The sequence below is a fragment of the Artemia sp. Qi Xiang Cuo genome, chromosome 19 (assembly GCF_049724085.1).
Source record: "Artemia sp. Qi Xiang Cuo chromosome 19, ASM4972408v1, whole genome shotgun sequence".
Classification (NCBI taxonomy): Eukaryota; Metazoa; Arthropoda; class Branchiopoda; order Anostraca; family Artemiidae; genus Artemia; species Artemia sp. Qi Xiang Cuo.
In genome coordinates this window covers 39,165,642-39,174,641 of record NC_142812.1, presented here as the reverse complement: position 1 = coordinate 39,174,641, position 9,000 = coordinate 39,165,642, and the positions used below count along the sequence as shown (strand labels likewise).

General features: G+C 35.7%; 1 long non-coding RNA gene across 1 annotated transcript; it reads right to left on the bottom strand.

The window, feature by feature from the left end:
* Nucleotides 1-1,994: 1,994 nt before the first annotated feature.
* Nucleotides 1,995-8,232, bottom strand: LOC148940827 (uncharacterized). The gene is made up of 2 exons (XR_016143381.1): nt 8,146-8,232; nt 1,995-2,310 (listed from the first exon to the last, which is right to left on the bottom strand). It is a non-coding gene; the product is annotated as an uncharacterized LOC148940827 (long non-coding RNA).
* Nucleotides 8,233-9,000: the final 768 nt, after the last annotated feature.

Genomic DNA, 9,000 nt, shown 5'->3' with positions numbered 1-9,000 from the left:
TTTTTCTCTTCTCTTAGAACATATTCATGATAATATTCAGTGTTATATCTTGCACTATACACATTTTTCTTTGGGTTTTCATTGCTGTCTTTTACTCTATATTTTGAGATATCTCTATAGAGAAAGCCTTCTTTTCTCTGTCTCTTCTTTCAATCTTCCTTTTCTGACCTATCAAACCTTGTTTTATATGAGCTTACTTGCAATCGGTATAAATTTCTCTCCGTATCAAGTATGATTTTTCTTCTCATTTACTCCAGATTCTTCTCATCTATCCCTGCCTCTATGTCTAAATATGCAGTAGGTTCATGAGAATACTCAAAATCATGAAAATGACCTTTACAAATAGAACAGTCACAAAAAAGGATATTTGTAACTCAATTTGTTTATTCATGTTATCACACTGCTAACTAAAAACTTAATGAATTCTATTCACACATTAATAAAAACTAAAGCAAAAATACTTTCCTTATATTCTCTGCATTCCTGTCCCGTTAATATTTCCGAATCTCTGATTGGTTTAGAAAGAGACACGTGATCCTGTTCCCGTTAGAATCAATGATTCACCGCCGATTATGTAATCAATTTCCCAGAAATCTACTTTCCCTCGTTTCATAGTCGATTATGCAATCAATTTCTCAGAAATCTACTTTCCCTCTAGTGGATCAATACATTGTCCCGTTAAAATTCAGTGCGCATGTGCAAACTTCGTCCCGGAGTCAATACATCTAGAGGCAACAAATAAATCGACCTTGAAAATGGTTTCATTGACCCGTTAGTGGATCGAAAAATCTTGAATAAATTATATCCTGTCGGCGTTAGACTTAATTATAGATGGCAGCACGGTGTACGTCTCGGAGTCGAAAGGGCTTCCCTACTGCAATGGTCTTTAAAAGATAGGAAGAGAAGATAGAAGCCATTTCAAGATGCAAAAACGGTGATACTGCATTCTTTCCTGCTGATGAAAAAACTTGGGCTCAAATTTTCCAAAGAATTTAGTTTAAACTGCTTATCCTTGAAAACAGGGTCCTTTGAGCTATATACACTTTCTAGCTTGTACAAACTCAAATATTTACTCTTTTAAGTTACATTTTGCTTAAACGTAACCGTAAGAAGTTGAAATATGTTGAACTTCTTCCGTCAGAGCTCTAGCATTGCGTTTTGACTTACGGGTACGGTAACGTAAGGTCTTACGGAGGGTTATGAGCCTTACGGAATCCAATGTGAAGGGGAGAACGGAAAGCCAAAATTCAATGTGAAGGAACCTTAAAGCGATTGTCCGTTCTTTACAAAAAATCGAAGATTTTACTAACAGGCCTTACAAAGTTCAAGTTTCTCCGAGCCTACGGTAATGCAGAAGGTCCCTAAAGGTTCGGTGAGAAAGTGTGCGATGACGATCCGCAACAAAATCATTTGAAAGACCAAAAATATGAAAAAGTTCGGTGTAAATTTTGTAGGGGTTCAAGGAGAAATGAAACTGATTTTAAGGATTCCACAAAAATAAAACGGTTAAGGAGCACCAAATTTTCATTTTACCCCTAAAAGCAGTTTTACAAAAACCCTTTAGCACCAGTTTTTGTTCCCTCTTAAACTAAAAAGTAAACCGAAATTGGATCATTTATTGATGAATGGAACATGTCCATGTTTTTAAATTTTACACCAAATGGAAAAAAGCTGCTGAAAAAGACGGGCAAAGGACATAGAAAATATTGCCATCATTTTATATACGCAAAGAATAGTTACAACGACAATGATCGTTCTCAAAGCCAATCCTTGTAACTTTAATTTTCAGTTATTTCAAAAGAGGGAGGGGGGTATAAGTTTACGCTGTCAGGGGTTCATTGACACACATAACTTGTTTTTTAAGTTTTTAGTTACATAATACTATAAACAAAAACTTCCTCTTTCCCTTTTAATAAGCAAAAAAAAAAAAAAAAAAAAAGTAACATTCAAAGCTTGAAGCTTGTCTACTCTAAACTGAATCAAGATCATAAAAACAGATTAATAAAGCTTAAATTTAATCTACTAACAACTTCAACAAGCTACATACTCCGTGCAAAGTAACTTATATACAAACACAACAAATCACATAATTAATCAGTTTCAGTACGAAGGAAATGCACTTCATCTCACCAATTACATCACGGAGCAATTTTTACTTCCCCCTTCACGTTCACTCAAAGCAATAGCTCTAGCTAGCAGTTCATCTTCTTCTTCTTCCTGTGCAGTTCGGCTACTACCAGATTGCGCTTGTCTTGTATGGTCAGAGGCTTTGGAAAGTTCCAAGGCACGTCGTAATGCTTCTTCTTCACTCTAAAATTAAGACATGAAACGGTTCTTTAAAAAAATTCAAGTGGATTTCTAGACCGACTCCTCTTTATGTTGATATTGGAGAATGCAGGGCCATCGAGAAGGGGCGAACCCTGTTGTGAAATTTTTTTTAATGTGGATATTTACGTTACCTGTTTAAATGTTAAAATAAAGCCAAGTACAAGGTCCCAGAGACAAGTCTTGGGTCTAAACGATCCTGCTAGTAACCACAATTAACGCAAAAGGCACTGATTATAAATTACCATAAAGCACATTATCTAACATTAAAATGAATATTGTACTCTTGAATATTAGCTAATAGGGTGGGGTTTATTAGACCGTAAACTATTGCTAGATCTCGTTTTCCTTTTTCTTCCTTTTTTTTAGGGTACAGGGCAGAGCTTCTGTGTAATCTCAACACATGGCCAGACACCAAAAACAGAAAATGTGTTTGAAGGTTGTGTCTGCAAGTACAGAAATATAAGTGGTTCTAGATCCTTTTTGACCACATCCCTTTTATAAATCCAAAAGCAGTCTTCCATCTGAAAATACTGCTACATCATTGAAAACGACACTCTTGTGTCGTAAGCCCACAACATAGACATAAAATCATAGCACAATAGCCTTTTCTACAGGAACTCAATGAGCGTGTACACGCTTCGGAAGATATTTTATTTAACTAGCTATTTCTTGAGACTTCTCTTATCAACCTAATACCAGTAAATTAACGGCCGAATAAACAAAGAATTGTTTTTGTTCCGATTTCTCGAAGTTTTTTTTATCAACTAATACTACAAATGCAGTTGGAGTTTCATTTTGGTTTTAGAAATATCAGGAGCATAGGGTATATAGAGTAGCTTTACATTTATGTGTTATATGCGAAATTATCTTTTATATTGGTTCATTTACTTATCCAGGTGAATTTTCCACTATTCCCTTTCCAATATACCGTGGTTAATTAGCCCTTTTCCCTATTGATTTTAGCACCAATTTGGTACCACACGCGTTTATTATTTTTCAATAAAAAAGTGTTGCAAAAGGAAATTATTTCCACTTAAAGATACAACTTTTGTGAGCATTTTCAAAATTAACCATGAAACATTAATTAGAACTTTTTTTGGTGAAGAACAATAAAGGCGAACAAAGCTAAGGAGGATCTAAAACCGAACTGGAATACCACTAATTGAAATAGACACCCAATAAAACTCAAAAATATCGCAATTCAAAGCTTGTCCCTTAAAATTGCAATCAACGAGGTTCCGCCATCATACCATCACACTAATATTCAGTATTCACTATAATTTCACTAATATTAAGTATTCACACCATCACACTAATTACACTTAACAGCCCTTTTTCCTTTAGCAATATTATGTGACACCGACGCTGGCAGCCCTATTTAAGCTTCCGACAAGGAGGTCGTGTTCTTCTATAGCTTCAGATTTCTAAAATATTATCTAAATTAGAATAATGGGAATCCCACTTATATTTTCCCAAGAATTATCAACATAAAAGGGTCATTCATAATATTAGCTGAGAGATTCTTTGAAAATGAGAACTGGTGCATCCAAGGCTAAAACAAGATTCAATCTGAAATATAGATTCAATCTTACAGGAGTGAATTTGGTTTTTCATTAGATTATCACTGTGGGGATCATGATAGATCGTACGAAATAAAACTACCCTCTCCCGATATTGGTATGAGGAACTAATTTACCAGAACTCAGTTTCCTCTCAAACTGAATCTCAAAAGTCAATATAAATGGTTAGATAATGGGCACACGCGACGTCATTCTGAATAATTTCTGAGACCACACTGGCTAATCATGATAAAACGAAAAATATAGTTAAAAAGAGAAAAACGAGGATTATACAAGCCAGTGAAAAATGTGGACTAAAATGCAAATATTTCGGTCAAGACCTCCGCTTGACCGTCCTCAGTGCACGATAATAAAATAAAAATTACTAATACAAATCCGAGAATACTATAATAAATTTCAAACCTTAAAACAAAGCACAACTAAAATTTGACGACCCTTTCCATGTAACGGTGAAGGGGTAACTCATTTTTTTTATTAATTTTTCGCCAAGGTGTACTGACTTTTTAATATAAGAAGCTTGCGTCGACATAAGAGGACGAAAAAGTTTGGATAACCATTTTCCCAGTCTGGAAGCTGGCGAACTATAAGAGGCCACAATTGAGCGTAGAGGAACTCCATCTTTGTGAATTTTTGGGAGACCATAGAATTTAGGAGCGGAGCACCCCTTAGGATAAAACATTTTGTACATTTGTGGAGTAACGAGTCTTTCATTTTGTAAAATTCCCAGCTCTTTTCGTACTTCACGGGTGAACTTGTTGGCGGGGTCTGAATCTAGTGATTGTCGGACAATATATCCGTAACTTTTTTGTTATATGATATTTTATCAAAGATAACAATTTTATTCCCTTTATCAAAGGGAATAACAAGTTTATTCCCTTATTCCCAGACATAATGATGTCTGAGTCTTTTGTTAAATTTTTCAGAATTTGTGTGTCCTGATTTTTTGAATTAGAGGAATATGGAGTGAAGTCAAGAAGATTCTTAACAACCTCCCCTCGAAGTAAGTCTGGGTTTTCGACAATACCTCTTGAACCAAATATACCCGCCTCCACACTGGATACTATCTCTGAGAAATTTACTCATGGATGAGGCAAGCAGAATTTTGGTCCCTTAGACAAGACATAGATTTCTTCCGGTGTAAGAACTTTCGAAGATAACAGTGAGTTACCCTTTCACCGTTACATGGAAAGGGTCGTCAAATTTTAGTTGTGCTTTGTTTTAAGGTTTAAAATTTTTTATAGTATCCTTGGATTTTTATTAGTAATTTTTATTTTATTATCGTGCACTGAGGACGGTCAAGCCGAGGTCTTGACCGAAAAATTTGCATTTTAGTCCACATTTTTCACTGGCTTGTATAATCCTCGTTTTTCTGTTTTTAACTATTTTTTTTTCGTTTTGTCATTCTAAATAATTTTTGAGACGTGATATAACTACAAGCACAATTGTTCAAATGTCTTTCGCTGATCTTTTTATGCTGGATATTGGAGACACATACGTGAAGTTTTTAAAGTTGCCAGAAAATATTTAACATTTGAACGTATACGGAGAAATATACGAAATACGTGTCTGCCATCTACAACTTTCTTAGTCAAGAATATTCGCAGATGGTTATCGGAGAATACAACTAGAGCCATGGAGCCGAATGATTAGAGATTTAGAGAATCAATTTCACATTCCTGACATTAAACGAAATTTGTGATTGGTTTTAACATAATTTTCTTGAGCATCAAAAACCATTAAAGCCTATCTTTGCTGGGCTTTTTCAGAAAAAATCAAATGAAAAAATTATCGGTGTTGCGCTTTCTTTGTTTTGTAAAAAACAAATTAGTTTTTGTAATAAAATTAGTTTATTACAAATTAGTTTCTTTGTAAAAAAAAAAAAAAAAAAAAAAAAAAAAAAAAAAAAAAATTTAAAGCCAAAAGCAACATTGAAACTTAACACAAAGAGAAATTATTCCGTATATGAGGGGTGTAGATTAAGTATCTTAATCTAATAAAACGGCCCTTGTGTTTCAGGAGTCGTTCTTAAAGAATTGGGACGAAAATTCAAATTTTAGCGTAAAGAGCACCGTATTAAAAATTCACAACGTCCCCCCCCCCCCCCCGCGAAAAATGTCTATATACATCCCCAAAACAAATACTATACGTGAACAATGGGCAAACTTCACAACTTACAGCCCAGCCCTCAGGGGCTGTGGGGGGTCAAGTTATCCCCAAAGGCATAAATAATGGACTTTTCAACTATGCTGAAGAAAATAGCTATCTAAAAATTTTGATCGGACACTTTTGGGAAAAAAAGGGCAATAGAGAGGGGGCTAGGTGTCCTCCAATTTTTTGGTCACTTAAAAAGGGCACTAGAACTTTCGATTTTGGTTAAAATGAGTCCTCTCCCGATATTCTAGGACCGTTGGTACGATACGATCACCACTGAAATAAAAAAATAAAAATAAACAAGCATCCGTGACCTTAGTCCTGGTAAAAAAAAAAAAAAAAAAACAAAATCCAACATTTTTGGAGATGGGAGCTTTAAACCTTTACAGTAAGATTGTCTAATGCGCCGAATCTGATGGTTAGATTTTCATTAAGGTTCCTTGACTTTTTGGAGGTATTTCCCCCTTTTTTCGAACATCAGGTAAGTTTTATTAGGCGTGTAGAACTCGATGTGTAACGGTAAACTAAATGAATCTTATACATTTGGAACCAGCAGCAAAAATCAATACTTTTGACATGTCTATTGAAATCAAAAATTCCGTTTTTTATATTGAGCCGACTCGCTCTTTAGTTACAGTTCGTTACCACGAATTGTTTGATCTGCCTTTTAAAAATATGAAATGGAAAACCTAACATAATATTCGTGTCTTCTCATAATAAATATCATAGCTGGAAACTACAATTAGTTAGTTTTAATAATAATATATTATCAAAGTAGAAGATCCAGGGATTACAAGATACGAATCTAACATCAAATTCGCTAACACTAAATCTATTTAGAGAAAGTAGCAATGATAGATTTGGTAGAGCAAAGTTTTCCCCTTTTTTGCTGGCTCTCATTTTTCCCGTTAAAAATAGTCTGGCTTTACCAATTGAATTACTACAAGCCTATTTATTCAAAATAATTTTTTAGAATATTTGTCTACATTGCATTCCGTTTATCCTTCAGCCGTAATACAGCAATAGATACAGAAACGGAGACATGGCCAAAAATCTTGCTCACACTCAACACTTTTCCATGCTTCCTTGAAAACATATTACAGAGTCGCTAATATACTTCATTTAAAAAATTTATGTAAGTATTTCTCAAGCTAGGTTCTCATATGAGCAAAAATTAACTCACTCCAGTGGTTAGATTTCGCGTCGCTCAATGAAACAAATATCTTCATGTTGGCACAGAATAAAATGTACGGTTTACTTTCTTCCGTATCAGAGTTCGGGAATTCGTCTCTTTGACAGGAATGCCAAGTCGAGAAAATGTAGGCGGGGGGGATGATTTTTCTTCAGTTTTTTTTTAATGCGGCTAAAAAAAATTATTTGTAATATCTAGTTGGAGGGACAACTAGTTTTTTTTTTCAATGAAAAAAAAAATATTTCTAAGATCTAGGGGAAGGCAATTGCCCTCAGCCTGCCTCCGTCCCCCAGTTAGCACCCGTGCTCTTCCTGGTAATATTGTGTTTAAAATACGGAAAAGCTTCCCGCTTATACACTGGTAAAAATAGGCTACTATTTTTTTCCTTTTTTTGTCTTTTTGCTGTCTTTTTTTATAGGTATCTGAAGGAGTCAATTTTTAAAAAAAGTTCTAGGAAGAGCAACCATCAATATCATCTAGAAGGTCTGCTACATCCACTAAGTCCTAACCCCTAATGGTGATACACAGACTGATACATCAAGACGAACAGAAAAAACCTGGGAAACACTTATTAGTATGAAGAATTCCCCGGAGAAGACCCAAGATCAGCCTGAAAACTAAGATGAACGTGTAGGCAACCGCGATGTATCCTGATGTACGCCAGGGAAGTCTAGCCTCCAAAGAACGAAGAAACTCGCTCACTAAAAGCAATCAACCATCGTCCCATGAGATATATTCTACATGTCAGCCGATGGTCTCATATATCAAATACATGAATCAGAAGGTGCAGCGCCCAAAAAGACCCACTCTAGGTGATAAAAAAAAACGACGACGGAAATTCATTGGACACACGTTTCAACGACAAACCGGCACCATATCCCATGACTTTCTCACCTGCGATCTTCTTCGAACTTGGAAACGTAGTTCCAACTGCCAGAAAAAGAATCTGTAGCAGACATTTAAAAATGACCAGTATCCTTGGGGTGGCTTCCGTCGAAACAGGCACCGCTTGAGTAAATACTGTATGAGGATTTTGAAAGAGCCTGCCGCTGACCTCACTTAATACAGGAACATAAGTAGGTGAGTTTTATGGCCAGATGTAACCTCGCCCGATATCTGTATGGTCCAGCACGATGGGGGTAGGCAGGCATCTACGCATAAAATTTTCTTTTAGGGGAAATTCACCATTCCGATGGGAGGGCACGAATTCGAAATACGTAAAGAACGAGCGAATTATGCGAAAATATCGTAAAATTAATAAAATATGAAAAAACATATTAAAAAGGAGAGGGATCCCACGCAGCAGTGTGACAATCCCTCTTTAACACATACATGTCGGATCTTACCATCGAGACTTAAGGTTTTGCAAAAATTTCTGTTCTAAAATTAAGTGCTGAACTTTTTTTAGGCCGTCATAGGCTGGATAGTTTATCCCTGGATAACTGACCGCTTGGACTGGGTTGGATAACTCCTGCCCATAATATACAGTCTAATAAAGTAGTATTATAGCGCCTGTGTAATCTTCTTACGTAAGTGATGTGCCTAACCGTTGAGGTCTAACAGGGCCACTAATTGAAGGATGGAGGCCAATTGCCCCTCTAGATTTTGTAAAATACGTTTTTTTTAGTATTTTCATTGAAGAAATCAAAAAATGCCCCCTCCCCTCCCCTCAGATTTTGAAAACTACCGTTTTTGCATCTTGAAATGGCTTCTATCTTCTCTTCCTATCTTTTAAAGACCATTGCAGTA